Source organism: Anastrepha obliqua, chromosome 5, assembly GCF_027943255.1.
Source record: "Anastrepha obliqua isolate idAnaObli1 chromosome 5, idAnaObli1_1.0, whole genome shotgun sequence".
Lineage (NCBI taxonomy): Eukaryota > Metazoa > Arthropoda > Insecta > Diptera > Tephritidae > Anastrepha > Anastrepha obliqua.
Window position 1 is genome coordinate 63,014,915 of NC_072896.1, and position 13,236 is coordinate 63,028,150.

The window sequence follows — 13,236 nt, forward strand, 5'->3', positions numbered from 1 at the left end:
CGTGATGTATACGTCATCCTGGTTCTAAATGGGTTAATATTCGTACCGCCTGCTGCAAAATCATGATTTTTATATGGGATGACCCGTTAGCAATGTTTTTTCAATTGTTAATTTAATTACATGCAGCAGTAAAAATATTCAGTAAGGATTGCCATTTCATTACGCTTCCTGAACGTATGAAAATCATTAAAAATAGTATCACAATACCGGTTCTTATGTAAATACGCAACGTTAACTCCATCCTAAGATCGGAAAAGTTCCATTTTTGGTTCAGCGGCGAGAAGACACACTTTACCATCAATTGTACTCGGTAAAGGGCGATGCCTTGCATTTGAAATGCTTAAACTGCTCGCCTTATTTGACCACCCTATACTTTCATCTGAGTTCTTTACACTATGACCTTTCTGTCGGAAATTAATTATTAATATTTTATTATTGTTTTTATTTTATCTCTTTAATTATTTTCACTTTGTCTCCCAGCAACTTAATTTTTTTCATCTCAATACTTGCACAATTTCAAGTTATTGTGTCATTGAGCTATAATATCTTGAATGCTTTCCCATGTGTTTTGTATAATATTTGTAAATTGTGTGTATGTAATGTATATAACAGGTGGCGCTAAAGTAATCCTCCTATCAGAAAATGCTATAAATTTTGCGATTGGCCCCTAAAGTCAGTTCTGTTTTGACATTTATGTAGTAAACACATGCGAAATACACGTTAATAAACAATGTTACGCTACACTGCTCCAGAACGCGTAATATTGCTGACTATTTATTTGACCAATAATCGGTCGGTGATTTTGGCACAACGTGAATTTCGTCGCAGATTTCCTCGCCGTCCAACGCCTACTGGTGAAACACTGCGACGTTTAGCCGCTCGCCTCGAAGAGACTGGCACAACACGAGATGCTGCCAGGCGTGGCAGGCCCCGGAGTAGCCGTTCTGCAGGGAATATTGCTGCTGTAGCCGAGGATGTCATGGAAGCGCCGTCGACATCGACCAGACGACGTGCAACGCAAATAGGTATCAGTCGACGGTCTTTACAGCGAATTTTGGTACAGGATTTGAAGATGTCTCCGTACAAAGTCCAGACGGTGCATCAGCTGTTAGCTGCTGACCGCCAATCGTGTCTAACATACGCTCAAGCCATCCTTAATCACCACCAAGAGGAAGATGATTTTTCATCAAAAATAATCATGAGCGATGAGGCCCATTTCCATCTTAGCGGGTACGTAAATAAGCATTACGCTTCTGGGGCACTGAAAATCCGCGTGTAACCCACGAAGAGCCATTACACCCGCTCAAAGTCACTGTATGCTGTGCTGTTTTCGCTGGAGGAGTCATCGGACCTTTTTTCTTCGAAGACGTCGCGGGCCAAACGGTTACTGTGAATGGTGAGCGCTACAGAGCAATGACCAACGAGTTCTTTTTGCCGCAACTTGATGAATTGGGATTGGAAAACATTTGGTTCCAACAGAACGGTGCAGCGGCACACACTGCACGTACCACAACCGATATGCTGAAGGATGCATTTCCCGAGCGCCTAATCTCCCGTTTTGGCGATTTGCACTGGCCAGCAAGATCGCCTGATTTGACCGCTCCAGACTTCTTTTTGTGGGGCTTTTTGAAGTCGCGGGTTTATGTCAACAAGCCTCAGACTCTTGCAGCTCTTAAAGACAATATCCGTCAAGAATGTGAGGACCTATCGCCGGAAGTTTTCGACAAAGTGATGGAAAATTCCATAAAAAGGGCTCAAATGGCAATCAACTGTGGCGGCGGCCATTTACTTGACATCATATTCTCGACTTGATGTAAAAAAAATTAAAAGACCAAATAAAAATAATCCACAAGAAGAATCAAAGCTTTTAATTTTTTTTAAATTACAGCCAAAAAAACGTCACAAGGTTACTTTTGCGCCACCTTGTATATGATAACTACTTTATCAGCATGCTTGAATTTGCATCCACGTCGATCATAGGAAAATATTAATTAGTTACTGCTTGAAATGCGACGAATCAGAAATCACTTAAATCAAACTATTTTCAGCCACTACTTTACCACCGGCACTTATCCCTCGCCGTCACCGTCATATGTATGTGGTTGTTGTTGCATTGCTAACTTTATCTCTGTACACATTGGCTACTGGTAGTTAAAAGACAACCGCCGCCACGCCGCCACTAAAGAAGAGAAAACTTTTCATGCTCAAAATCTAAGCCAAATAAACTTTGTTTAGAAACTAAAAAAGTTTGTCAACTTGCTGTGGTGGCTGAGTCGCAAACGGAGTTGAAATGAGGTGGCGACACACTTAACCGACACGTACGTTCATGTATGTATGTATGTATACGGCGGTGTAAGCATTTATCCACTGTTGCCCACTTTTTGACGCTGGAGCCTAGACCTAGAGTTGGAGCTGGGGCTGGCGCTGGAACGCTGCCAGAGATGATAGCATGTACGCCCATATTTTTGTATACGGTGTGTTTATTTGTATTGTTGGTGTGTTCGAGTGTATTTGAGATTTTATTTTGGCTTGTCATAAAGTAATCACGCCAGATGCTAACCTCTGTTTTAGCCGATGTGTGCTTAACATCGATTTTGTTGACGCTGCTGTTGTAGTTGGTGTGCAGCAGTCGCTTCTGGTCGGCAACATTTGCCGACAACGAGTAAACATTCATGGGCTTTTAGACGATCAAAGTAGATACATATACTTATGTATAGGTACACGGATGTGAAGGCCCACGTGTGTATGTTTGTTTGCATTAAAAGCACGCTGAGTTGCCGTAACTGTATCGCAAATCTGCATGAGCCGACGAAACTCAGTAAAGTGTTGCTGCGAATTTTAACTTTTAACAAAATAATTAAGTGTGGAATGATAGACACACACTCACACTAAAAAAACTAAGTCAACTGGAAATGGAAAGAAAATTCTTGTAACGAAATAATTTTTGTACATACATACATACATACATGTATATACAACACAATGAAGCAACCTCCGAACAGCCTCGCCTCCCAATTTCTCCACTTTTGAGGTTGTGACAGCACATTCTGTGTGCAGAATCTAAAAAATCCGCAAGAAAACTTCACATCTAACATTCTGACTTGTTCAAATGTTAGTTGGTATGCTACGGCTACGCTGTTCCTTCGGACTTTCTACTACAAGAGACATGTAGTCGCTGCACACACATGTGTGGGAAATGTGAAAAAGCCCGTAAACCAAAGGTCTGACTGCCACCACCTTTCTTTGCCAGCATGATATCCCCAAAATTATAGTGAATTTAAAAAAGTTTTATTTAATTACAATTTTTTATGCGTTATGTATTTATGTATTTTAGAACATCTATGTTTATATCGAGTATATATGTATATGTATATATATAATTGGCGCGTACACCCTTTTTGGGTGTTTGGCCGAGCTCCTCCTCGTATTTGTGGTGTGCGCCTTGATGTTGTTCCAAAAATGGAGAGACCTACAGTTTCAAGCCGACTCCGAACGGCAGATATTTTTATGAGGAGCTTTTTCATGGCAGAAATACACTCGGAGGTTTGCCATTGCCTGCCGAGGGGCGACCGCTATTAGAAACATGTTTTTCTTACTTTGGTGTTTTCACCGAGATTCGAACCGACGTTCTCTCTGTGAATTCCGAATGGTAGTCGCGCACCAACCCATTCGGCTACGGCGGCCGCGTATCGAGTATATAGACACATCAATTATTGCAATCCATTAACTAGAGTTACTCGTCTAACTGAAATTTACTAATGATCTTTTAATTATATCATCCTTAGCCGTCCCATAAATTCTGTGACACATTTTGCAATATATACGGCGAGAACAAAATCGCAGAAAAAAGTTTCGTTATTTTCGCTTTTGTTCGTATGCATCTCATAAATTATACTAAGTTCCATGGCCAATTTCGCTTGTTAACAATGGAGTGAGAGTAAAGGAAAATCGCATTGCACTGATTGCACTAGATAAACAGAAAATGATTTCCAGGGAAATAAATGTATCGATCAGACCCATGTCAAGACTAATTAGAGATGATCTGCATTTGAAAGCCTTCCGTCGCTCAACTGGTCATCTTTTGACAATGCGCTTGAATAAAATTAGACTCGACAGATGCAAGCAGCTTCTTTGGAGGCACGCGCAACTGTCATTAAAATATTCTTTTCACAGATAAGAAAATTTTCACTGTTGAAGAAGTTTTTAATGCGCAAAACGACAAAATCTATGCTAAAACTTCTAAAGACGCAAAAAATGTTATTAGAAGGATTCAGCGTAGCACCATCCAGCCTCCGTAATGGTTTGCTGGGGAGTGTCTTTTAAAGGCGTTACATCTCTTCATTTCTGCGAAAAAGAGGTTAATACCAGGGCAAAAGTGTACCAGGAGGACGTCTTAGAAGGCGTGGTGAAGCAGTTGAACAGTACTCTCTCAAAGGAGAGTGTTGGATCTCCCAGCAAGATTAGAGTAGAATCATAAGGAAAAACCACCCAGCTAATAAATAATATTTTTGAGTTCATAGCCTCAAATCAGAATCCACTGGACTACAGTTTTCTATCAGAATTTGAGAACACTGCCTCTCAAATGTTTTTTTAACATTCACATGATTAAATAAAGCTACCTTCTTTAAAAAAAAGTATTATAATTTCCTATCTATAACGCACTTTACTTGTAACAGAAGTTATGGCAGGTAAGAACTACTGTGGGCAAAAAGTAAGGTGTATTTATTTGTCAAACTTCGCAGGATTAAAATTTCGCTCTAGTCATTTTTTTTCATGAGTTGGCAGCACTGTTAGTAACATCTGGGCCAACTTTCATGTGAATGTCATTATCAGTAATATATTTACGCTTGTGTTTACCAAACGACCAAGAGTGCATTTTTCGATTTTTACAATGTCTGATTTGATTGAGCAGAGAAGTGCCATCAAATTTTGTTTGCGGAATGAAATTTCGGCTGCGGAAACGTTTAGCATGTTGTAGAAGGCATTTGGTGATTCGACCATGTCGCCGAAAAATGTTTAGAAGTGGTACAAAGACTTCAAAGAGGGTCGAGAACGTGTTGATGACTTGGAGCGCTCCGGACGACCATCGACGTCAACAGATGACCAACACGTCAATAAAGTGAAGGAGTTAGTGCTCAAAAATCGTCGGTTGACTGTTAAAGACCTTACTGATATGATCGGAATATCAGAAGGATCTGTGAAAACCATTTTGAAAGACCATTTGGGCCTACGAAAAGTCAAATCTCGTTTGGTACCGAAAACTCTCAATTTCTTGGAAAAAAGTCGTCGCGTTGATGTGTGTGAAACAATGCTTTGAGACTATCAGGACAAGCTCAAATGCATCATTACGGGAGATGAGACTTGGATACATGCTTATGAGGACAGTTTTTTCGATTTTCGTGGTGTGGTGCACTATGAATTCCTTCCACCTGACCAAACTGTTAATAAGGAATATTATTTGAGCGTTATGCGTCGTTTACGTGAAGCGATTCGTTTAAAAAGACCAGAATTATGGGCCAACAACTCTTGGTTTTTGCATCACGATAATGCACCGTCTCACACTGCACTCGTTCTTCGTGACCATTTCGCCAAAAATTCCACGCATATCGTTCTGCAACCACCGTATTCGCCTGATTTGGCTCCGTGTGACCTCTGGCTATTCCCAAAACTCAAGAGACCACTCGGAGGAACGCGTTTCGAGTCGATTGAGGAGATAAAAGCTGAATCGAAGAAGGTGCTGATGGCTATACCGGAAATGGACTATTTGGCATGTTTCGGGGACTGGAAAAATCGTTGGCATAAGTGTATTTCATCGAGCGGGGATTATTTTGAAGGGGATGAAATTGATTTACGAGAATAAATAAAGATCATCAGAATCATTTTACAACCAAATTCACCTTACTTTTTGCCCACAGTAGTATATAATTTTTTCCCTCAGCTTAATCACTGTGTTCGTCGTAGAACCCACTAAGACTACGAAAAATTTGCTGCGAGTATCACTGATCCTTTGTGAACGCGAAAGAAGTGCTGCCAAACTAAGACGCCAAATTTTTATGCTTCAAAAGCAGCTGCCATAAAGTAAAAAAAAAAAATTGCCCTTGAAAAATTATTTATTTAGCATTAACGTATTTTTTAGCTATTTTTTAAATTGAGGCGAGCGAGGTTGTCGTCAATGAATGAGGTTCATAGTTGGCCTCGGTGTGGCATCATCCAACTTTAATAATATCATAATTTGCCCAAGAATTACGGGTATATTTTAATTTTTTCAATGAAATCGTTGGAAGGACGAATACTATAATTTGAAAATTTTAAACCGATAATTTGACATAGTCTTACTTGGTCTTCATGTTGAGGTTGGCATATTTTCATGCACAATGCTTCGTCTCTTAACTAAAGCATGTTAATGGTAATAAAAATATTTATTATAATCTATATCGAGCCTTGCCTAGCTGCAAATAACTATCGATAACTATGGTTAGACAGCTGAGAATGGCAATGGAAATGTGTTCACATTTCTGTTCAGTAAGGTTTGGCGGGTCATCGTTTGAAGAAAAAAAAAATTTTTTTTGTCAGGTTCATAGAGCACTGGCGGTATCATTGGTTCTTATTCCTTTCGACATGAGGAAGGAGCTGCCTTTACGGTGAATATTTTTAAAATATTCTGATGGACCATGAACTCATAGCCGCGGCGGACACTTGCCGGATATCATATGCATAATAAAATCCCATGAAATTATCTTGCAGATTATAGTAAAAAATAATCAGTCCAACAATATTTCTACTTTGTATTATCATTTTAAGTTCTGAAGCTCTTAAAAAAACACTCGGTATAATAACTGAACTCTTGATTCAATTTCTATTACGCTTAGGGCCAAACATCGAACAGAGTAAGTTTCAATTATTTCTGCTGTCGGATATACAACTTTCAGCATATTTTTTAAGCCTACATTTGCAAATTTATAGTCCTCAAAATGGTCTTTTTGTATGCGCTTGGGAAATTAATTCCACTTTCCTTTGAGGTCAGCAGGGCATTTTCATTTAAATCGAAATGGGATTTCTCTGATAACAGCCAGTTAGAAGATCCATCATTCGAAATTCGACACATCTAGGTTTCTAGTCTCGACGGTTTCAAAAACCGCTAAAAAGTTGTTACGCTCTAGTAGTGGGGGTATCACGCCTTCTAATTCAGTGGTTCGTGAAAATGATTTCAACATTTCTCCTTTCAAATTACACATAATGTTCATGGGGAAAAAAATCGGCGATGTCTTGTTGTTTCTTGGAAGTCTATAGAGAAAGTAGGAACAAAACCACTGGACTTCGATAAATCGGACCGTAAATTCAACTTTTTAAATACCTTGAGTCTAAAAACTACAAACAAACTTTCACATTTACTTATTTATTTCAGCCTATGAACAACAATTCCGCAGACTAGTTCAGGAATCGTTTTATTTTTTAATTCTGACCCAAATATTTTCAATAAAAAGTAGTGAAAAGAAGATTGAAATAAGTAAAGTATTAAATTCTTTTAGATCCAGCCAAGGGAGCATTTCTAGCAAATCGTGGTTTGACTTTTGCTAAATTATAAGATGGATAAGAAACTCAAAAAACGCGCTTGGGAACATTGAAACTAATCCCTTCCAAAAGATAAGGGGATTAAATGACTCCTTAAATAACATTAAAGGAAATGTTAACGATAAGATAGATCTATGACTTTTCAAAGATTATAAAGTTAGCAGCTGAGATGCGATGCATTGCAAGGACTCTCATATTTCAGAGATCGTGAGCTAATTCATTCTACAGAATGTTGGTCATGGGACTTACAAACTAAAGCGGCATTTTCAAGATGAAAACGAACTAGCCTTATAAATAACGTTTTTAAAGCATATGGGCCCAAAGTATAGTGCACAAAATCAAGTTTAGATTTTCGTACTCAAATAATGGCTGTTAAAAGACAGTTTCAGGTCAAATATAACTCCTAGATATTTACTTTCGCTAACAGAATTCAAAACCGTGGAATACGTTATTTCAAGGCATTTTTTCATACTTAAAGATGGACATGATATCATATACTTCTATAAAGGGGAAGTGCGTCAATATCACGTTGAAGTTTGATCTCATAAAATAAAGAATTTCCGAATGAGTGAGTAATAGCTACTAATGCTATTTATAAAAAGAAAAACCAATAGAAGACCTAAATCGCATCCTTGCGGGACCGCTGAAGAATCCACAAATGACTCAGAAAATAAAGCATCAATGGAAACAATACAATGCGTATTTAGATAGGTAGGATTTCATCCACTCTAAAAAGCACCACCGAAAACCTAAACAGGAAACCTTTTTTATTAGTATTTTATGAGGAGCTTTGACAAAAGCTTTCGCGAAGTTTTATAAACAGAAGTTACGAGTAGTTCATTTGAAGCGACCTATAAAAGTTTGCTTGTCTTTCTTTTCATCCAAGATTTCATTTATCACAAACCACCCAAACTTTTTTCTTTGAAAAACTTTGAACTAAGTAGGAAATTGAGTAGTAAAGTCTTCTCTCGATGAACAGAACGAACACTCTATAAGGCTTTTATCATATCCGTCTCAAGGTATGGCACAGAAGCTTGGACGATAACAATATCTGATGAGGCGTGCCTTGGAGTGTGTGAGAGAAAGACAGGAAGGCAAGTATCGTAGACGATGAAACAACGAGCTGTATAGGCTTTACGACGACAAAGACACAGCGCAGCTAATAAAGATCCAGCGGCTACGTTGGCTGGGTCATGTCGTCCGAATGGATACAAGCCCTCCGGCTCTGAAAGTATTCGATACGGTACCAGCTGATGGTAGCAGAGGAAGAGGAAGGCCTCCTCTGCGTTGAAAAGATCAGGTGGAGAAGGACTTAGCTTCACTTGGTGTGTCCAACTGAAGGCGGTGAGCACGAGAAAGAAACGACTGTTGCGCTTTGTAAGAAGAAGAAGACTTCGAACACTTTTCTGAACGTGTTTGTTGAATCAACCCAGTACTCCAGTATAAGGATTCTGTAAATACTCTTATTCAAGTTCATTAAGTTTTTTTGTGTTTTATCACAATCACCAGACAGTGAAATTAGCCTTTGCAAAGCAAGTTCAAATTCAGCAAACTTAGTAAATATAAAGTTTAAAATTTCAACTTTTTATCGGATCAGATAACCTACTGCTGACAATTTGCAAAATAGTTCTGGGTTAATACTTTAGATTTTTCGATAATCAGCGTAACAGGAAAAACCAATTTTTATTTGCAATTTTTTACTTAAAAACGTTTTAACTTTTGCTTTATAGAAACAATATTTAATATCTTCTACAAGATAATTTTATTGGTTCTCGAATGAATCTATTTTCTAAAGCACAATACTTCCGCATCACAAAACATACTAGTTTTAAGACACGCCTTCATAATTAAGTTCGACTCCAACTTTTAGGGCTCTTTCGTTATAAAATGAAGCACAGAATGCCACCCTAAATACTTTGTAGTTGTTAACAAAACACCCCGTATATACATTAAAGATATATTAAAAAAACAAGTAGTCACATTCACATCGATAACCAGAGAGAAAAACAAATAAATTATGCTTAACTAATTTGACACAGCCCATTGTTGTACTCATATTTTGAAATTACTTATATGTCATGTCGGTCTCCTTGCCGCGGGGATGAGGCTTAAGTGGTGAGTTAACCCCATGTTATGAAGATTAACTTACCACGAACTAAGAGGGCAGCTCCATATAGGAATTGTGTATCCACTCATCCGCGGAGCGGCGGAATTGGTGGCCACTTAAGTACTATGTGGAGAGTACCGCACCGACAATCTGGCAGGAGGTATAAAATGCATTTTCTAACATGTGGAGGCTAACAATGGATCTCTCTGCACGAGGTAATCCACTTTCGGGAAATCCTCCCGTCGAGCAATCGACGGCTCGAGCATCGGATGTGCAGGCCCGAACCCCACATCCCCCTATGACCGGAACTGACACCCAGGGCTCCGCAGGAAGCGCACTACTAGTGGTGAAACATGGCGCATTGGCTATGCCAATGGATAGCCGAGTGAGTGTGAGCGATACACCGTCGTCGAAACGATCTGAAGCAATTGAACAAGTTGTGGAGGATGTGGAGATAGCGGACAATCTCTCAGTAGACTCAGATGGACCTCTGGTACCGAGTAAGTCTTTGACAACGGTTAAACCTGGTGCGAATCAGGTAAGTACCGGTAAAAAGACTGAAGTTATTGGAGAGTCGAACGCAGGTGTTGGTCTAACCGCAAGGCCGATCAAACGAAGAAGACAGAAGGCGAAACAAGCCGAAGCATTAGCTAAGGTAAGTACTCAAGCTCCGTCAACTGCGATACCTGTAATGGAAACGGGAAAGCGTGGCAGAACAGAGGATTCCTCTGTAGCGTTGCACTCTTCCAGAAATGAAACGAGGTCTGTGTCAACGACCGGGAAGAGGAGAAAGGCAAAGAAGAGGAAAGTCGAGAGACGGAATTCGGAAATGCCTGCATCCTCGACCCAATCCAAGGCAGACAAAGGCAATGACGGTGGAGATACATACCGACAAACAAGACGGTCTACTGTCCAAAGGGCAACAAGACTATCTTGACAGCTATCTTTGGAAAGCTATCAGTGAGTCGAAAGACGCGCCGACTTTTGAGAGGAAAAGCGTGGTGGACGGCATCGTAAAGGTGCACTGTTCCAATGCTTTTCCCGAGAATGGCTGGAAAAAGAGATAGTAAAAATTCCAGGCTGCGAAAACAGCAAGCCTCAACGATTGTTCAAGAACGTAAGAAGAAGCTTAATTCTGCCGCAAGACAAAACAGGCTTGTTCAAGGAAATGAAATTGCAGACGAATTGGCCAACCGTGGATCAGCGGTGCCCCCACAGGGGCCAGAGCCAATAATCGGAATCAGTTCCGCAGGAATCAAGAATTGGATCAGCGATTATATAGGCAATCTACATAAAGAGCGATGGTCCGGTCTGGAACGCTGCAGAACTGCAAAGTGTTTTGTGACAAGTCCGAACAGAAAACTGTCAAACTTTCTACTAAAACTTTGAAGGAAAGACATTCGGTTGATGGTCGGCATCGTTACAGGACACAACCCATGGGGTCAGCATATGACCACCATTGGAATCATCAGGGACCCGGTATGCCTGTCATGCTTGGGGGAGGCGGATAGCACTGAGCACTTTCTCTGTGAGCGTCCTGCCTTTGCTAGAGCACGGCTACGAGTATTGGACTCCGATGTCATGAGAATGAGTAATATTCGTTCTCTAAAACTGGAGGATATTTAGAGATTTGCAATAGAATCTGGAAAATTCTCACAGGACTAACTATCTCTGTCTCTATTCTTTCCTATCTCTTTCTCTGATACTTTCCTCCTTCCCTCCTTGACTATCTACCCCCTTTCCAGAGCTTTACAATGGGCTTTTTAGCCTGAGTGATATAGGAGCCACCAAATCTCCTGTTGCTCCTTGGCTCGACCTTTTCAAATTTCAATTTCATATAAAAAATATCTTGGACCTTCGACTTATTCTTTTGAATTTGATTTATTTTGTGCTTATGCGTATAACAAAGTAGGATTAAACTTCTTGTTTTAGTAATTATCTTAGCTGAATTTGTACAAATGAGTTTGCTGTTAATTATTGTAAACAAAGCCAAAAAATGGGCAATTTGTTTACAATTCATTTTAAAGGTAATTTAGAGAATTGCATAGTTAAAAAATGAATCTGCACTTGTTTGCGCCTTTTGGTTTGTTGGGAGAATATTTATATGTATGTATAGCACGTATGTAGATATGATACGTGTTAGCCAACGTCCGACCAAATGCCTGCAACCCCCCGACTGGCAGCTGAGTGCGGGTTGCCAAAATGGCATATTCTATTTTTCGATATTAGGCTACAGTGTAAAATAATAAACTAAAATAAAATGCCTCACTGCGACGACATCCCACATATACATATGTGCGAATACATATGTGGGTATGTAAGACGGGGGATAATCTCATATAAAAAGTATGTAGTTTTGTATTATCTATTCGTAACTCTATTTGAACTGGTGTAAAATAGGCTTCAAGTAAGGACTCGAACCTATTTCTCTCGTGTAATGCGATCCGGCGTGTAGACAACAGCTTCTTACGTTTCAGTTAAATTAATACTCTTATAAATATAAATTGATTGGATAGTCTTAAATTTTAATAAAATTCATACCTATTACTAAATAATATACAGCAACATTAAAAAAAGTAAAAAAAAAAAAAATGTTAAAATAGGCTAAAAAAATATTTCTTAACCCTTTACCGCATACGAACCCAAACATGGTAATGCAGTTTTGACTGAATTTTATATATAAATTAAGTATTATAAAATAATGCAAACTATTTTAAGCCATGAAATATATCGCAATAATTAAACGCAAAAAAATTGTCTATAGTTTTATGACATTTTGAAATAACCTCACTTTTGTGGAAGTGGGCGGAAGAGCAGAATTGCAATGCGAGTGATTGATTTTCAAAAAACGATAACAGAGTAAAATGTAAGTACTCTTTGACAAAAAATATAATAATTTCATGGAGTTGCTATACTCATCTTTCTCGACGGATAATGAATTATCGCTTTTCAACTGTTTTCTAAACTCTTTCTTTTCTATGTGGTTCAGTAAAAAAAAACCAAAATATAAAACTGTTTCATTATTTTTCCTTTAACATGCCTTATTTGTAACTAAATAAAGCTTTTTCCATCGGGAATTTTTTTTTAAGGTTTTTTTAATTCATGCAGTAAAGTATTAATATTATGCTATAATCTTATTCTCTCTCGGAAAATGGAAACTTTTTAATGTACAGCATTTAACTCTGCAACGAGCGTCTTTAAAGGATTGGCTCAAAACGGAGCATTAAATATGGAATTTAGCAGATCCAGTGAGCACGGGCTTGCATCGCCCCAAAATGAACTAGTTCCACTTTGGTCTGGCACCAGCTCAATTCGCTACAGTATGGAAGTTGCATTAAAGTTGCTAATATTGAATTTCTTATTTTGTTTTTGTTAGTGCACATTTTTGTTGACTGGCGAAAAAATGCGCGCCTGCACGAGTATATGTATGTATGTATGTATGTACATTGAGTCAAACTTACTTTTGCCTTTTGGTTCGTTTTTGGGTCTCATTTTTTCTCTGGTGCACATTTTGGTTATTTGTGTAGTAAGCTACTCGATGCTTTGCTCGCTTCGCG